We start from the raw sequence: 17,735 nt of genomic DNA on the forward strand, positions 1-17,735 counted from the left end.
CCTCCCCCGGCTCACCCTCCCCCCACACCCTCTCCTCTCCGCCTGGGGGCCCACCCCTCCTTGAAGCCTCCGCCGGGGGCCTGCTCGCTGAAATTTGCCCCGCCCCTGACCCAACACCTCGGGCCGTACAGCCAATCAAAGAGTCTAACTCTGGCCTCTCTCCCGAGGTGACCAATGGGTGAGACGGAGGATCCACTCCCTCCCAGCTGAGAGCGCACAACACATTGTCCACGTGAGTCAGCCTCTTAAAGGAGCCCCCTCCGCCTCGCTAATTGCAGCAGCTGGGACTCATTGGGCGGTCATCCGCGTCAGCAGGTGGCAGCTGAGGCCTAGCTTCCGGCTGTCCAATGGGGCCCGGTGATGACAAATGAAAACAACAGGCTGTTTTCTAGACAACCAGGTACCTAGGTGGTTGAAATGCACCATGTCATTTCCTTAGAGCACTTCCTCTGGTCACACCTTAGCGAGGGCTGTTTTATAAAGGCCAAATCCTTTGAGTCTGCGCCCATAGGAACTCCTGAGAAACATCTGTGGAAAAGGGTTTTTCAGGTGTGCTCAACTTTTTATTTAGACCTCCCTGCGTTTTCTCTTGGTTAGGGAAGTAATTCTCAAGAAACATGAAGAAAATTCATGAGCCAGGCATGGTGGCACAGGCCAGTCATCCCAGCAGTCTAGGAGGGTGAGGTGAGAGGATGGAAAGTTCAAGCCCAGCCTGGGTAATTTAGTGAGACCTTGTCTCGAAATTTAATAAATAAAGGGCTGGGGGTAGTGATGGGGAAAAAAATGAGAAAATTGAACATCTACTGTGGAGATTTTCTGCCTTATATATAAGTCTGAAATTTGTCAGAAGAGTAACTGTTCCTTTAACCCTAACCAACGCTTAAAATACAAGGTTGTGTTTCCCATTCCGTTTGAATTTCCCAGGCAGTTACATCTCTATTGGCTGCTTTTGAAAAGATAACACAAAAATACGATGTTTATTTTTTGTGAAAAATATCAACTAGCACTTGGGGTGAATTTGCAAGTTTCCTGTGATAGAGTTTCTGCAGGGAGTCCTAGCGCTTGACTCCTCATCCAGCCTGATTGTTTGTCTTTCTTTTCTTCTTTTTTATTCTTTGGATGGAAATTGAGCTTGTCAGGCAGATGCCGTGCCACTGAGCTAAATCCCCTGCCCTGTCTTGTTTTTGAGACAAGGTCTCTTCACAATTCAGACTGGCCTTAAACTTACTAGCTAGCCCAGTTGGCCTGCAACTCTCAGTGATTCTCCTGCCTCCGCCTCCAGAGTGCTGGGATTACAGGAAGGCACCACCTTGTGGCGCTCAGCAACCCTGTTACACAAGTGTTTTCATTCAGTTCCCGTAAAACTAAAATGAACATCAAAGGTAAAAGAACTAAATCGTAGTAAGTGAATGTTCTAAAACGATTAAAAGCATTTTGTTTTTTCTTCCTGTTTATTCTTTTGTTTTTATTCCGCTTTAATGATAGGAGCCACATGTTTATTGCAGGAAGTCATGCTGCCTCCTTTCCTGGGGGTCACTTGGACTTTGCTGACAGCTTCATGTATATCCTTCAGTTCTTCCTAAAGCGAATGTGCACGGGAACATATTGCGCTTGTGCTTTTCAACATCATAGTATGAAACTATGGAGACAAACAGAAATTTAAAGATGTCTTTTCTCCATAGTTTCTTTTACCTACAACTTTACATTTGTCTCCATAGCTGCATGTACTATATGGTTACCACAGGACCTTTTTTCTTCTGATAAACATGCACCGTGCTACCTTAACTCATTTACTATGAAAAAGACTGAAAAAAAAGAAAAATGAAAGGTACTGTCATGAACCCTCCTGTTCATTGGAAAACTCAAGTATTTCTGAGTTTAATCATTTTAAAAGGAAATATAAGGCCAATATGGATGGAAAGGAGAATTTTAAGCACCAGGTAAAACAACGGGGATGTTATTTATTTAACAAATGTATATAAAGTACTTTCTGTCCTGTTTTAAAATTTTAACTATTTTCCAGGGGTGGTAGTAGGGACTTACAATTCCAGAACTTGGGAGACTGAGGCCAGCATTAGCCATACAGTGAGTTCAAGGCCAGCGTTGACTACAGAAATGAGCCCCTATATCAAAAAGAAAACAAAAATAATTATTATAATAGTTAACTGCCTTAATTTTGACAACTCTGAGGTCAGTACTGTTGTCACCCCTGTTTTATACACAAGTTAACTAAAGCACAATGATTAACTTGTTAAGGCCACCCATAACATTACCGATTTTTTTTTATTTTTTTTTTTAATGTGTTTGGTACAGGGTCTCACTACAAAGTTCAAACTTGTAGTGATTCTCCTGTTTTAGGCTTCCCAGTGCTGGGATTATAGGCGTGTGTCACCACATTCCGATCTTGGTGGCCTGCTCAGTGCACCTGGGGGCAGGGCTGTTGTGCCCAGATTGAACCCCAGTCCCTGTGCTTGCCTGAGCAGGTGCTTAGTCTGCTGAGCTATCTTGCTGTTCCAGAGTATGATTTTTGTCCACATGGAAGAAGATGATACAATTATGTTTTAAAATGATTGGTTTAGATGTAGTGTGTAAGGAGTTCAAGTATGAGAGTAAGGAAGGCAGATAGAAATGGAACTGAAGAGACAGGTTTAATTTTAACAAGAATGGCTACAGGCCAGGCTTGATGGCACATGCCTGTAATCCCAGTGCTCTGGGAGGTTGAGACCAAAGGATCACAGTTTAGCACCTCAGAGACCCTGTGGCAAGTTAAAAAAAAGTGCTGACAGTGCAGCTCACTGTGAAAGCTCTGGATTATCATCAACACCATAAGAACAAATAAATAAAGACAGACTGACTACACTGCCCTATTTATAGGTAGACTGAGGACACAACAGGATTTTCAAAATTTCAAAGATAAGCTAGAGGCTTTATCTAAGAGACTGTAGGGTGATGGTTTCCCGTTGCTAAATATAGGTATTTGCAAATGCTGATTAGGGTGAAAAATTCAGGTAGACAATAGCACACCAACTAGAAATAAAAATATACAATCAAAATTAATATAACAAATATAGAAAATTAAATGAGAAGATAAGGACAGAATGTTTGTAAATTACTCTATAGGCCTTTGATTGTATTGTAACTTGAAATAAATTGATATTGTATCAGAACCTTATAGCACTAAGACTTTCCTAGAAAGAACATGATGGCGTTTCTCCAATTTCTCTACTATTTTTTTTTAGTGCCTTTCAGTAAAATTGTATGGTATAGCTGTCTTCCTTGAGACTGCTAATGTTTCATTTCTAGAGATATATTTAGGTTTTATAGTTTGGGGTTTTTTTAGGTTGTTATGGCTGAATTGTGACACTGCCCCCAACATACATTGAAATCCTCTCAGAAACTCAGAATTTGACTGAATTTGGAGGTGGGACCTTTACAAGTAGATTAAAGGTGTCTGCTGATCCAGTCTGACTGCTGTCCTTGGAGAAGGGGATTAGGAAGGGCCCACAGAGATACAAGATGCTGCACACAGAATGAAGGCCCTGTGAGCTGCCCTGGGAAGGCAGGCACCTGCAGGCCCAGGAAGGGCTGCAGCAGACACTGCCCTGCCCGCCTCTTGCTTTTGCCCTCCCAGCCTCCAGAATTGTGAGAAGATACTCTTCTGTTTAAGCCTTCCATTTGATGGTATTTTATTATGGCAGCCTAAGCAAAGTATAATGCAGGGGGTTATTTCTGTACATGGGAACTTCCCATATTATGTAACTCCAACTTATCATTTGTCTAGTAGGAAGGGTAATGATTTTGTTGCTTATTTTTCTGGATCAGAAATTTTCCTTATCTATAAGTGATGGTAAGTTTGTCTACCTACTTTTCTTTTGTGGTCAGTTCAGCCCACCTTGGGGGCATGACATGTGGTGCCTGGGATCAAACCATGGTCCCTGCACTTCGCCTAAGCTTGCCTTAGCAGGTGCTTTAAACTGGTGAACTATCTTGCCAGCCCCTTTGTGATGTTTCTTCAAAAAAACTAAAGAATGGGTATGTAATTCATGAAATACCATTTTAGTACCTGCTGCTCTAACCATACTGCTCTAACCATGTTTTCTCTCCTTATTCTATTGGGGATTTATTACAGAAGCCCATACATTACATCAGACCGTTTTTGCATTTGTCCATCATTGATGTATTCTGTGAGTGCACAGAATCACAAACAGGTGTGTACTGCTGCACTCCCACATGCCCTGGTTCTTCACTCTGAGTGTTAAACTATACTTCCTGTCTGAAGTTGTCTGCTATGTCACATAGAAAACTTCATGGTGTGTATTTGTTTTGTTTGTTTGCAGTAGTGGGAATTGAACCCAGGGCCTTTGCACTGAGTTACATCCTCACCCCTTTTTTGTACCATTTTTAAATTTTAAGACACATTCTCCCCAAGTCACAAGTTGCCTAGGCAGGGTTGAATTTTTGATCCCTGTTCCTCAGCCTCCCAGAGTCCTAGGCTTGTACGAAACATTGAGCTAGATGATTTTAATATCTGCAAACTTTGAGTCAGGCCTTCTAAGTGCCCTTCTGACAGTGTTTGTATGGACCCCTCCTCCACTCAGGAGTTCTTTTTCTTTCCCTGAATTTTTCTTTCACACAGGATCTTCTCCTGTAGAGGTGATGCTACCACCTTTTGTTACACAGTATAGGCAGGCAGCCTTTGTTTATTGACACAGGGGTGTTTCCCAGGCTAGCTTTGAACCCAAGGTCCTCCTTTGAACTCAAGATCCTCAGTTTCTGGTGTTCTGGGATTGTAGACATGAGCCACCATGACCAGCTTCAGCCTTTTATCTCTTTTGCCTTTTATTTGCTGTTAGTTTTTGCTTGCCTTCTCATACTTCATGCAGCTTAGTAAATTCCCAGTAAGCTTCTCCAGTTCTGAAATTCTGGGGCCTCTACCCCCTGTGTCTTTGTAGATTGAAAACTATTGAAAATGAGTTATGTGTGTCTCCTTCAGCATTTCTGAATGGGACCCACATTTTCTCATACATTTACTGAGGCCCTAGGACTGTCATTCCCATCTTGATCTATTGATGAACCATAAATGCTAGGAGCACTATCATCTGTGTCTTTTTTAAACTTGTTAAAGAAAAGTTACAAGGGCAATGTCTTGGATGAGGCTGTTGCAGTAGGCCTCAACAGACCGGACTAAAATTAAAAATGGAGTCACTCCTGCCAAAATTTTATATCACTGAACTTAGACTAAGTTGTTTATCTGAATGTCTCCCAAAATCAGGGATAGAAAGGCAATGGCCCAGTTTCTCAAATAATCCAATTTTAGTTGGTACAACGATGAAGTTCTTTCTGCCTTAATCTTTACATTAAAAGGGTAACCTGAAGTGGCCCTGTTGTTTATCTATTGTTCTGTTTCCTTGGGCCTATCTTACAAGGGAAGTAATACATCAATTTGCTTAGTTTCTTTGTTTCTGCTTTCTTTAGCCTTCTCCTCTCACCTCTAAACTGGGGATCAAAACAAGGCTTTTTCACAGAGCTACACTCCCAGCCCATTTTTAGATGTTTGAGACAAGATCTCACTAATCACTAAGTTACCTGAACTAGACTTCAACTTTTGAGCCTTACCCCCCAGCCTCCCAGAGTGCTTGGATTATAAATGTGCAACACCATGCCTTAACACTTTTGAGTCTATAAAACCATCCTCTATTGTTTGATTACTTGGAATAGTTATTCTGTTTTATGGAACAAAGTGTTGTCAGATTTTAGAACCAAAAATAAAGTCAGTTTATTGCAGAATCTGAACCAAACTGGGTGGTAAAAGCACTGCACCAAGGAGTTGGACAGCAAGTAACTTTACTAATCCCAGCAGGCTGGAAGGAACCAGGTCCAAATACCAGCACTAACTTAAATAGCAATTTACGTACATTTTGTAGGCAGGGAGTATAGAGTCGACAATGTGTTAGTCTATAATTGGTTACATATACGAAGTCACATGTTGTCAGGCAGATGTGGCCTGTGGCCAGGGCGAGTGTACTTAGAGGGGTCCATTCATCTTGAGGCAGGAAGGTCTGGGCGGCTAAGATTTAGTGTGACCTTGACCAAGCTAGCCTGTCTAGGTAGATAGTCCTTGAAACAGGCTGGCCAAACAGGATAAGTGCAGGCCATTGTGCAGCTGCTCAGATAGAGCTGAGTCACATTATCTCAGAGTCGCAGCTGGGTAGCTGTGTCAAGACTGGCTGAATCTGATGACCCAGTTATGAAGTGATAGTTTTAAATTTTTCTACTACAAGTTAAGATATTTAAATGAAGTTGTAGTTTCATTTTCTGACAGATCTTAAATTCAAATAATCTGTTCTCACAATACCCTGTCTCAGTGGTGGCGAACCTATGGCACACATGCCCACATGGGCCATTTATATCATTGATAACTCTAAAAGGTTCACCATCACTGCCTAGCTTACACCCCAGCAATCTTTTACCAGTTCTAATGCAGTGAACTTAAATAGCACAGCAGTGCCTCAGTTTATAAACTTGCCTTGTTTTATAATTTTGGGGAAGTTGGTTGTATTTGTGTGAGGGAGATGGCTGAATTGTTTGCAAACAGAAATGTTTGTGAACTGGGATATTTCTATAACTTGTGTCCATTTCTTTGCTTTATACTAATGAGGCAGAAGATTAGGGCATGGCAAAGAGGCTGGTCCATAGGATGTAGCCTATCAGTTGTGAAAAGCTGTCAAATCACAGCACATGTGTAAAACAGCTTCTGACAGCCTGGATCTGACATCAGAAAAAGGATGTAAGAGATGATGGCCTTTGCCCTCATTGCCACTGTCTTTTTGCTCTTTACATGATCTGCTCGGCATGGAGGGGGTGTTTTCTCTGTTCTTTTTCACCTCTGCTTTCTCTTTTTCTCTTGTTTTCACTTCTCTTTCACTGCTACTTCTTTTCTTCTTTTATCTTCAGTAGACTTAGAACATTTACATCCATTGGTTGTCCCATAATCCTTTTCCCTTCTCTGTCCTGCCTGGAACGTGGATGACATGTATTCCATGTGGAGATGGTGGGGCATCAAGTTGGAAAGAGTCTGGGTCCTTAAAGCTGTGTTGAGTACAGTTGCCACAAATCTGGGGTTGCATCTTATAAAAATTTTAGCCTGAGTTTTTATTTAAGAAACAGTTCAGGACTGGTGATGTGGCTCAAGGGAAGAGCTCTTGCCTTGCATGCTCAAGGCCTTGGGTTTGATAGAGTATTTAACACAAGGCCAAATTCCAGCACTGTCACTTCTTAGCTGTCTGACTTGTACAAAAGCAATTAATAATTACTACAAAACACTACTACCAAATACTACTGCAAGTATTACTAAATATACTAAATAGCAATAATATTAGGTTATGGCGAGCATTAATGTGATTCCTGCTCAGCGCTTAGGTAACATCCTTGGTACTTATTAAGGGCTTGATAAATGCTGCTATTGTGCTTGTTCTTGTGATTATTTCCACAGCCCTAGATGCTACAGCTGAGTCCAAGCTGAGCAGGTTTTCCCATTTTGTCTGGACCTGTGCAGTCCACCTCACAGAATGTCACTTCACTTCACAGACTACCAGCCCTACATTTGATAGCTCTTTGTGGTTCAACCCCAATGGGGAGAGTACTTGAAAGACTGCCAATAGCCTGACATGATTTATACCATGTAAATGAAAAACAAGCCATTCAACTATTGGCATAACCCATTTGCACCCAAAAGTCAATAACAAATATCTCTGGACTCTAGATAAGAATTCTATCAGTTAGGTCACTCACATTCTAGTGACAATATTACCCATGATAGTCTTTTAGGAAGATGCACTGTGGAGATAAGAATATTTATTTAAAGCACCACCAAGCACCAGGTAGATCTATATAAATTCATAAATCATGGTGTCCAAAACATGAAGCGGGAAATGCAAGTTCAATAGGATTGTTATGCATGGTCTGATCCAGTTTTTTGTAACATACTATGATTATATGTATTTATGTATGTACAGACATCTGAAATGTTTCAGTTCCACATTCTCAGTGTGTATGTTTAGCCTTTGAAATTATGAACTTGACAGAGATGTCTTGTTGCCACTAGCATTCTTTAGTTTGCCCTCTGCCTTCACTGATAATCAGGACAAAAAGGATGATGTGAAGTAGCAGAAAGCCAGTTTCAAGAAGCTAAAACAAACCAAGGAAACTCTGTCTCTGTCTGTGTGTCTGTCTGTCTGTCTCTGTGTCTGTCTGTCTGTTTGTCTGTCTGTCTCTTTCCTTCCCTCCCTCCCTCCCCCTCCCCCTCCCCCTTTTGTGGTACTGGAGATTCATCCAAGACTGTGCTACATTCCCAGTTCTCTCATTTTTTTGAGACAGTCTTACTAAGTTGTCTAGACCGGGATCAAACCTGCTACCCTCCTGCCTCAGCCTCCCAAAGTGCTGCAATTACAAACATCTTCGTCATGCCTGGCAGGAAGGAAATTCATTGATGCACATCTTCAAAGGCCAGAATGGGTGATTTGGTCTGTTCTGAGGAAACTTAGAAGCCTCTAAGACTGGCTGACTCTGTCTCCCTTTTCTTTTGTGTACTGAGACCTTGCACCTCCTTGCCATGCTTATTCAGCTCATTCAGCTCATGCTTATATTTTTCTTTCCTGTTTTCTTTCATCTGTCTCTGTCTCTGTCTCTGTCTGTCTCTCTCTCTCTCTCTCTCTCTCTCTCTCTCTCTCTCTCTCTCTCTCTGCTGTCAGAGATTGAACCCTGGGCCTTTGCACTATGCTACATCCCCAGCCCTTTTCTAAGGTTTCTTAAAATTTTGAGATGGGCTTGCTGCATACTAAGCGGCCTAGGCTAGGCTTGATCTTGTGGCCTTCCTACCTTGGCTTCCTAAATTGCTGGGATTGCAGGTCTACAGCACCATGGCAGGCTTTTATGCTTATATGTTTATGGTTTCTGGAGCAGAAAGGAAAGTTTTTCTTCCCTCTATGCTCCAGTAAGGAGAGCCCCAGAGTGTTCTGTTTGGCCTGGTGCGTTGGAGACCAGTTACCACTCCAAAGGTATGGGGTTTGTGATTGTTAGCCTCCATATCCTCTGTGACTACAGAGGTGAAGTTGGGAGATTGGCATTCATCAAAGGGTGGCCCTGCTCTGGGCAGGCAGAGTTTTACGTTGTTTCTGTTGAAGTTTCTGCCAAAAGCATCCCAGCAACTGTTGTGAAAGTTCCTAGTGGTTGCTTTGCCCCTCAGCAAAGTCAACAGACTTGGGGACAACAGAGGGACTACAAGGAGGTAAGTAGCCCAAGATGGTGTTGAAACACAGGCCAAGAACAGGTAGCAGGCAGGCCAGAAGTACCAGTCTGACATTCAGCTGGGCCAATTCATGCTTAAAAATTTAATGACAAGTAAAAATATAACCCTCAAACCTTTAGTCTCAAGATCCTCAATTTCAATTTTCTAAAAACTTAGGTGCTTCATATTAGGAGCTCTTGTATTGGAAAGGTAGTAATAGATTGAGCAACCTGCTCCCTACCCCTCATACTGGGGACTGGGTACAGGGGCCTTCTAGCACTGAGCTGTACTCTTTCATCCAGGATTTATATCTTTTAATTTTGAAACAAAGTCACACTAGGAATACCCAGTCTGGCCTCAAACTCCTGATCCTTCTGCCTCAGCCTCTCAGGTAGCTCAGGAAGTACACCATTGAGCCAGGCTACAAACTTTTTTGAATATCAATTAAATGAGCCTGCTAAACATATATTAGTGACAGGTCTGATTACCTTAGGAATTTTTTCAAGATACCTACTTCTGCATCCTTGCTGTCATTCTGGGTTTTGACTGGTAACATCCGAATGAACACACTTTGAAAGGTTTTCTTCTATGGAGTTTACAGAAACTTTGTTTTGACAAAAGTAGTTTTAACAATTCAGTACTAGGAGTAAAACCCAGAGGTGCTGTACCACTGAGCTACAACCTCAGCCCTTTTTTAGTTTTTATTTTGAGATAGAGTCTCCACGAGTTTTCCAGGTTGGCCTTGCACTTCCCCTTCCTCTTCAATCTCCCAAGGAGCTGGGATTAGAGGTGTGGCCGCCATGCCATGGGAAAGGTGCTCATGGCTACTCCATGATGCCCTACGTAGAGGTGTTCCCTGGCTCCAAAATGAATTTGGAGGGTGGAGGGATGTGTCTCAGTGGCAGAGTGCTTGCACATGTAGGGCTTTGGGTTTGATCCCCCCTCTGAAAACACAGAAACACACACAATGGACTTCGGAGAATAAACCAATGGATAGGTTCTTGGCAGAAAGGGGGAGGAGGGACAAAGAGAAAGAGAAAAGTACAGAGTTTCAGAGCTAATGAATGCTTAGTAAATCATGCATCAGTGTCTGTTCATTACATTATGAATAGCTTTGTCTGCTGCCAGTGCCATGGCCGTTGTATCCCGCTGTGTCCTGGGAAACTTTGCATCATCCACCATGTACCAGGCTAACAGATTAACTGTGTCCAGGGCAGCAGCTCTGTTTCACTGGCACAGCATGGCTCAGTAAGGATTCTTCAGCAAGCCATGGAGCAGGGCTGAGCTGTGTTGTCTGATCACATGCCATCTGAACGCCAAGGTGAACAGCCATGAATCACCACTAGCAGCTCTTGGGGTGAGGTGTGCAGTACCACGCGCTGGTGGCCTTAGCTTTATTTTTCCTTTCCTTTTTAAAAATAATCACTCAGAGAAGCACTCTGTCTTTGTGTTAATTTCTTAGAAGCCATGGGACACCATTAGGATTTTCTCTTTTTCAGTCCAGGTTTTGAGTGCCATATCTTGAAAGGAGAACAGACGCATGTAGTATTCTGTGTGACGTGAGGAAATTGAAATTGATGACAGATTTAATCATTAGGTCAAGGACAAGAAGTCATGCGAAAGAAATTTTTGTGAATGTGTGAGGCCTATTTTTTTTTAAAGTACCAAGAAATATTTATTTAACTCTTCATGAAGAAATGCCTTGTGGTCCCAGTGAATCACAGTGGCAGCAATACAAGTAATGAAAAAGTAATATTACTTATATATTATTTAATACGTGATATTTAGTACTGAATGTTCTTTCCAAATTAGTTTGTGTAACTTTCACAACTCTGTGGGTGGTATTGGAGACCCCTGCAGTGGATCCCAATCTCCTGCAGGATTATTTTTTTAAAATGTATTTGGTACAGGGTCTACAGGGTCTCACTACACATATTGGACTTGTAGCGTTCCTCCTGTTTTCAGACTCCTAAGCACTGGTATTACAGGTGTGCGTCACCACACCCAGTCTCATTTACCGTCTCAGCATGGCCTGGGGGTGGGGCCGGCCAGGGATTGAACCTCCTCCAGCTCGTATGGCTGCCTAAGTAGGTGCTTTAGTCTGCTGAGCTATCTGGCTGGCCCTCCTGCAGGGTTTTACAGTGCATGGCTAAAAGAAAGACAGATGACAAAATGGCGATGCAGTAGGGATCTGGGATGGCCAGCTGTCTGTGGGGAACCAAAGGCCATGAGGCAGCCAGAACCTCGGTATTTATTCATCACATTTACATTGAGGAAAATGAGGAGGGCATTATCCAATTGAGAGGGCTGCTGTGATCTTACCCTGAAGAGGAACTTATATTGATGACAGTGGGGAGAGATGGCAGGTTAATAAGTTTGTCCTTTCCCCCAAGTGAAACTTTTTTTTAAATTACTACTGGATTGTCAGAGATCCAGGATATCTTCAGCTGATGTAATCTTGCCCTGGGGCCTCAGCATTGCAGGACTATTGAGGCCTAACCTGTGACCAGAGGCACTGGAATTCTGTCCCCGCATATCAGAGCCAGCGTGGGTGGCTCCGTATGAGACCTTGAACCAGCCTGAATCACAATTACAAAATGATTTTTCCCAAAAAATTATGTAGTGTGGCCCACAACAGGGTGGATGCTATTACTGTCCCCACATGCATGACAAAACAGGTACAGCACATACACATTGCTATACCACCCATACTTTTTTTTTTTTTTTATTGTATTTGGTACAGGGTCTACAGGGTGTCACTATGTAGATTGGACTCGTAGTGATTCTCCAGTTTTCAGCCTCCGAAATGCTGAGATTACAGGTGCGTGCCACCATGCCCAGTCTCATTCACCCTCTCAGATCACCCCAGGGGCAGGGCTGGCATAGCACGCCAGGGATCGAACCCCAGCTGCTGTGCTCTGCCTAAGCGGGACCACCCATAGTCTTTTAAAAATTATTTTTATTTTTTTTAATTTTATTTTTTAGTTTTAACTTCTAGTAACAGTACTTGATTATGATTTTTTCTTTTGTACAGATCCTTACATTCTAGGAGATACTGATGTACCAGTGATCTCATACAGATTTGCAGACAGTGAATTTTTGCCAGGAAAAAGGTGAGTCACACTCAGATCTTTGAAGTAAAGCCCTTGCATATTCTCCTAGTCCACAGTATCTCTGCAAAAGCAAGGAAGACTCTAAACCAGCAGTTCTTCTTTCAACAGTCTATGAAAACATTTGTCCAAACCAGATATGGTAGTACTTGGGAGACTGAGGCAGGAGGATTGCTGTGAGTTCAAGGCTAGCCTGGACTACATGGTGAGTTCAAAGCCAGCTTGAGCTGTATAGTGAGATTTTGTCTAAAATAAAAAAAAAGATGCAAGAATATCTATAAAAAAAGAGTTCTTTAAAACACTATTCATAACCCCTCCCTCACCCCAAAACAAACACTGAAGTAATACAAGTATTTATCAGTATGGAAATTATTTGATAAATTGTGGTTCAGCCTTCCAATACTATAATAGCTTGTGTGATGAGGTGAGTTTATTCTTATGTATACAGAGAAGGTGCTTTTGTAATATTTTAAGTGAAAAGAGTAAGAAAAGAAAATTGAAACCTTTAATTAAAAAATTCATGATTCTTTCAGGCAATAAATATTTCTTTAGCACTTACTGTATAAGAAATACCACTGCCTTAGAAATTGGGGACTGCCCCAAAAAACAAAAAGAAGCTTGCAGGTGAGGTGGCACATACCTATAATCCCAGTAGTATGAGAGGCTGAGGCAGAAGGATCCCATTGTCAAGCCTAGCTTGGGCAATTTGGAGACTTAGCCAGACCCGATCTCAAAAAGGTTTTGGGGGTGTAGCTCAGTGCAGAGAACCTAGGTTTAATTGCTAGTACAATAAATAAATATCGAAGGAAAATGTATACTAGTATAGACTTATTAAAAATAGAGAAAACATCGTACCATGAGAAATGATAGCCCTGAAGCAGTGTATCAGTCAGTGTTTTACTGAAGAAACAGACACATGCAAGTGTATAAGAATTTCCAAGGCTGGCTTACAATGGCCTCCCACAGAGTCTGATGAGGAAGCGTGCAGAGGGCATCTGCACCCGGGAGACTGAAGGATTCAGCCCCAGGTCTGGAGCTCATTGCAGTGTCCCATGTGAGTCCATAGCAGGAGGCTGATGGATCTCCACCAGAAGCAAAGGAGATTGTGTGGAAGCCAGGAGATGACATCCAGGTGAAGGTGGAGACTGGAGTTCCTCTGAAGACACAGAAGCAAGGGGCTGGGGAGATGGCTCAGTAGAGTAAGCGCTTGCCTGGCAAGGGCCTGAGTTCAATCCCTGGTTCTGAAAAAAAAAAAAAAAAAAAATCAAGAAACAGAAGCAGATCTGTCCTTCCTCATTTTCCCTTCATGCTGTCCAGGCAAGGAGTCAACCTTGGGTGGGTCCTCCACACCCTAGTGTGTTTAATTGCCGAGCCAGTTTAGTTAAGCTTCTGTTAACTAACACATCTCAAATTAACACAGTCAACTACTGTGGGCATTTTATAAGTGATTGACTTGATAAAACCTTTGCACTTGTAATTATTTTTGTTTTTAAATTAAGTCAGTACAAATAAATGTGGCTTTGCTATCAACACTCAGTTCTTCAAGAAGGAGCTCAAGGGCCATCTGTCTCTTTTCTGTAATCCCACTTTGTAGTGATTTTGTTCCCTTATCCATTTTGTGCTAGTCCTCTAGCTAGTAAACCACCACACCTGGGATTAGAAACTGCACTGTTCACAAGATAGGTTTGTCCCTATTCATTGGTTAATATGTCAAATAATGTCTTAGTAAAGATCACCTTTTCAAATTCAAAATTCAATCTGGGCATGGTGACTCATATTTAGATTATATAAAGCATCAAAAGTATTTAGCGGTATTGGAATTAGCATATTTTAGGGGCAATGTTTGTGTCTCTGTGTGTAAATGTACTTCCTGATAATTTTATACCATGATAGATGTCAAATTTTGTTGTATGCTTGCTTTGGTTTATATAGTCATGTGATTATTTAGTCTGTTAGCACGATGATTATGTTGATTGCTTTTTGAATCTAGATTTATTCTTGCATCCCTGAAATAAAGCTCACTTGGTCGTAGTGTGTGGTTCTCTGCGTATTGCTGAATTCTTTTTGCTAATATATGGGGAACATCTTTTAATCTGCATTCATGGTGAACATGAGTGCATTTTTAGTTTTTGCCTGGTTTTATTTGTCATTAGTATCAGGGTAAATTAGCTTCATAAAATAATACAGGAAATGTTCTATCACCTAGTTTCTGAAAAAGATTGAGTAGAACTGGTGTTAATTTGTCTTTAAACATTTCGTAGAGTTCTCAAGTGAAACCATCTGGGCCTGCAGATTTCTTTTCTGGGAGTTACAAAATTTTTCTTAGCAGTCATGGAGCTATTCACATTCCATGCTTCATGCTGGGTAAACTGTGGTTTTAGTTGGTACAGGAATTGTTTCTTTTTCTGTGAGTTATGAAATTTGTGTATATAACATTATTTATCATATTTCCCATTATCATTTTGATATATGCATGGTCTCTAGTGATACTTATTTCATTCTTGATATTTGTACCTTCTTTTATTTCACTGGTCTTGCTAGAAATTTGTCAATTTTATTGAACTTTTCAAAGAACCAACTCTCTGTTTTGTTGATTTTCCCTCCTATTTTTATTGTCATTTTCTGTTTTATTGAATTCTAATCATTGTTTTGTAATTCCTTCTGCTTGTTTTGGTCTTTTTTCCCACCCTTATCTGTTCCATTGTTCTTGGGTTAGAAGCTAAATTATCTATTTTAATCCTTTTTTCTGATTTAAATGTTTGATGCTATCCATATTCCTTTCAGATGAGATAGAGTACATTCAGGGTGGTATGGCTGCTGACTAAATTTACCTTTCAGTCATGTTGTATTGGACTCCCACATGTCTTAGTACATTGTATTTCTATTTTCATTTAGTCCAGTGTATCTTTTTCATTCAGTTCATTTCAATCTTGAAAATTTGTATTGATATCTTCTTCTTTTGGCTCATGAAATATTTTCAAAAAAAATTTTTTAAAGTTTTTTGATACAGTCTTGCTGTGCAGTTCAGACTCATAGTGATCCTCCTGCCTCAGCCTCCCTAGTGCTAGGATTATAGGTGTGCACCACCACACCCAGTTTCGAGCAAGCACAGGGTGCTCTGGAATAGGCATGACATGTGGTACATGGGATTGAACTCAAGGCCTTGCGCTTGCCAGGCACTTAAACTGCTGAGCTATCTCCCCATCCTGGATCATGAAATATTTAAAAAGATTGTTGTTTATCTTCCAAATATTTGAAAATTTCCTGTCTTTCTATTATTGATTGCTAGCTGGGTTCCATTGTGATCAGATAATACCATGTCTGACTTTAGTCCTTTTAAATTTGTTGAATGTTAATTTGTTAATATTTTTTAAAAGTGACCCAGAGTATGATATGTATTGCTGTGCCTCATGGACACTTGAATATGTTTTTTATTTTATTTTGGTTTTTGGCGGAACGGGGGATTGAACTCAGACCCTTGCGCTTGCCAGGGAAGCACTTATTCCACTGAACCATCTCCCCGGCCCCTTCATGGACACTTGAAAGGGACATTTGTCTTGGTTTTGTTCAATGGGATACTCTACCAGTTAGATCCTACTATTGATGGTATCATTGAATTCTTCTATATCCTTCCTGACTTAGTCTTGTCCATTTTCTAGAAAGGGCCATTTAGTTTTCCTTTATTGATTTGTCTTTTTCTCCTTCAGTTCTACCATATTTCAAGTATTTTAGCACAGGAGCTTGGTACTACATATTTAGAATTGCTTGGCTGGTTTTTTTTTTTTTTTTTTTTTTTTATCATTATACAATGTTCTTCATTCCCCATGGTAATTTTCTTTTGGTTTAAAAATTCACTATTATGGCTGGCCAAATAGATCAGCGGATTAAAGAGCCTGCAAGCAGGCTCAGGGGCTGGGGTTTTTTTTCCCTGGGCCTGCCGTGCCATGCTGGCCTGGTGCGCTGAGATGGCAATTGAGACTGGGCATGGTGGTGCGCGCCTATAATCCCAGCTCTTAGGAGGCTGTAAACAGGAGGATCACTATGAGTACTATCTATTAGTGAGACCTTCAACATCCTGTAGACCCTTCCCTAAAATACAAAAATGAAATAAAATAAAAAATCACTATATTCTAGTGGCTTACATTTTGTTTTGTAATTTCTTTATTTTTTCCTGAACTTTGAGTGTATGTCTTTTAAGTTTTTAATGTATTTTCTGAGTATAACTATTATGGTTTGGATCTAAGATGTTCCCCCACAAAGCCTCCTGTGTTTGAAAGATGATTAAATTATGGGGCACACGGCGACCTAGTGCAGCGGTCTCTGTGCCAGGCTCTAGAGCATGAGGTCGCTGGTTTGCGACCCCGTCCCGACTCTTTGGGGCTAGTGAGATGGCTCAGTGGTCTAAAGCACCTACTTAGAACAAGCTTAGCAAAGCACAGGGACCCTGGTTCAATACCCCAGCACCACATGCCAGCCAGCCCTGCCCCCTGGTGGACTGAGCTGGCCACACACACACACACACACACACACACACAATAAATAAATAAAAAGAAAAACTAAAAAAAATTATGGGGCACTATATCTGCCTTACTACTCGGAGGTGAGGCCTACATAGAGGAGGTGAGCCCCTGCCTGTGTGATTTTTGTTGTTATTGTTGTTTTGTTTTTCTTTTTTCATTGATATATTTGACTTAGACTCATAGTGATCCTCCTGTTTTCAGCCTCCCCAGTGCTGGGATTGCAGGTGTGCACCACCAGGACAGGGCTTGGACCCTGGCTTAGTGCGCCCTGAGGCCAGGGCCGGCGTGGCATGTGGGACCAGGGACAGAACCCTGCTCCCTGTGCTTGCCAAAGCAGGTGCTTAGTCTACTGAGCTATCTCGCCAGCTGACCATGTGGTTTAAACACCTTTGGGACTGGAGAATTTGGAGTTGCTGGCTGGAGCAACTGCCCTTAAAAGCTGTAAACTGACCTTGGCAGGAGATTCTGGTTGGAACTTATTGACTAAAATGCTGAGAAAAAAGTACTTCGAAAAATCAGGGTCAGAAAATTTCAGCTGGGAACAACAGCTGGGTTTGTCTACATTTTTTTTTAAATCAAGAAACATATTCATATAATTAGTGTTATGGGTCAACTCTGCATAGGAACCAGATCAGCCAGATAGAAATTTGAATAGAGCCTTTTATTTACTGAGCTCAGGTCGGTCAGCCACTTCTCTCGCAGGAGAAGGCTGATCGGCCCCGAATGTAGGTAGCAAGGGGGGTATTTATAACAGAAATCACATCCAGTTTGGTAAGCAAATTTGTTATCTAGTACAGAACAACAGAAACTGCATTTATT

The 17,735-nt window shown here is 41.5% G+C and overlaps 1 long non-coding RNA gene across 1 annotated transcript; it reads left to right on the top strand.

The window, feature by feature from the left end:
- The first annotated feature begins 130 nt into the window (after positions 1 to 130).
- Positions 131 to 13,398, top strand: LOC111815653. The gene is made up of 3 exons (XR_002820318.1): positions 131 to 400; positions 12,321 to 12,399; positions 13,363 to 13,398. It is a non-coding gene; the product is annotated as an uncharacterized LOC111815653 (long non-coding RNA).
- Positions 13,399 to 17,735: the final 4,337 nt, after the last annotated feature.

This window comes from Octodon degus, unplaced genomic scaffold (genome assembly GCF_000260255.1).
Source record: "Octodon degus isolate 3935 unplaced genomic scaffold, OctDeg1.0 scaffold00019, whole genome shotgun sequence".
Classification (NCBI taxonomy): domain Eukaryota; kingdom Metazoa; phylum Chordata; class Mammalia; order Rodentia; family Octodontidae; genus Octodon; species Octodon degus.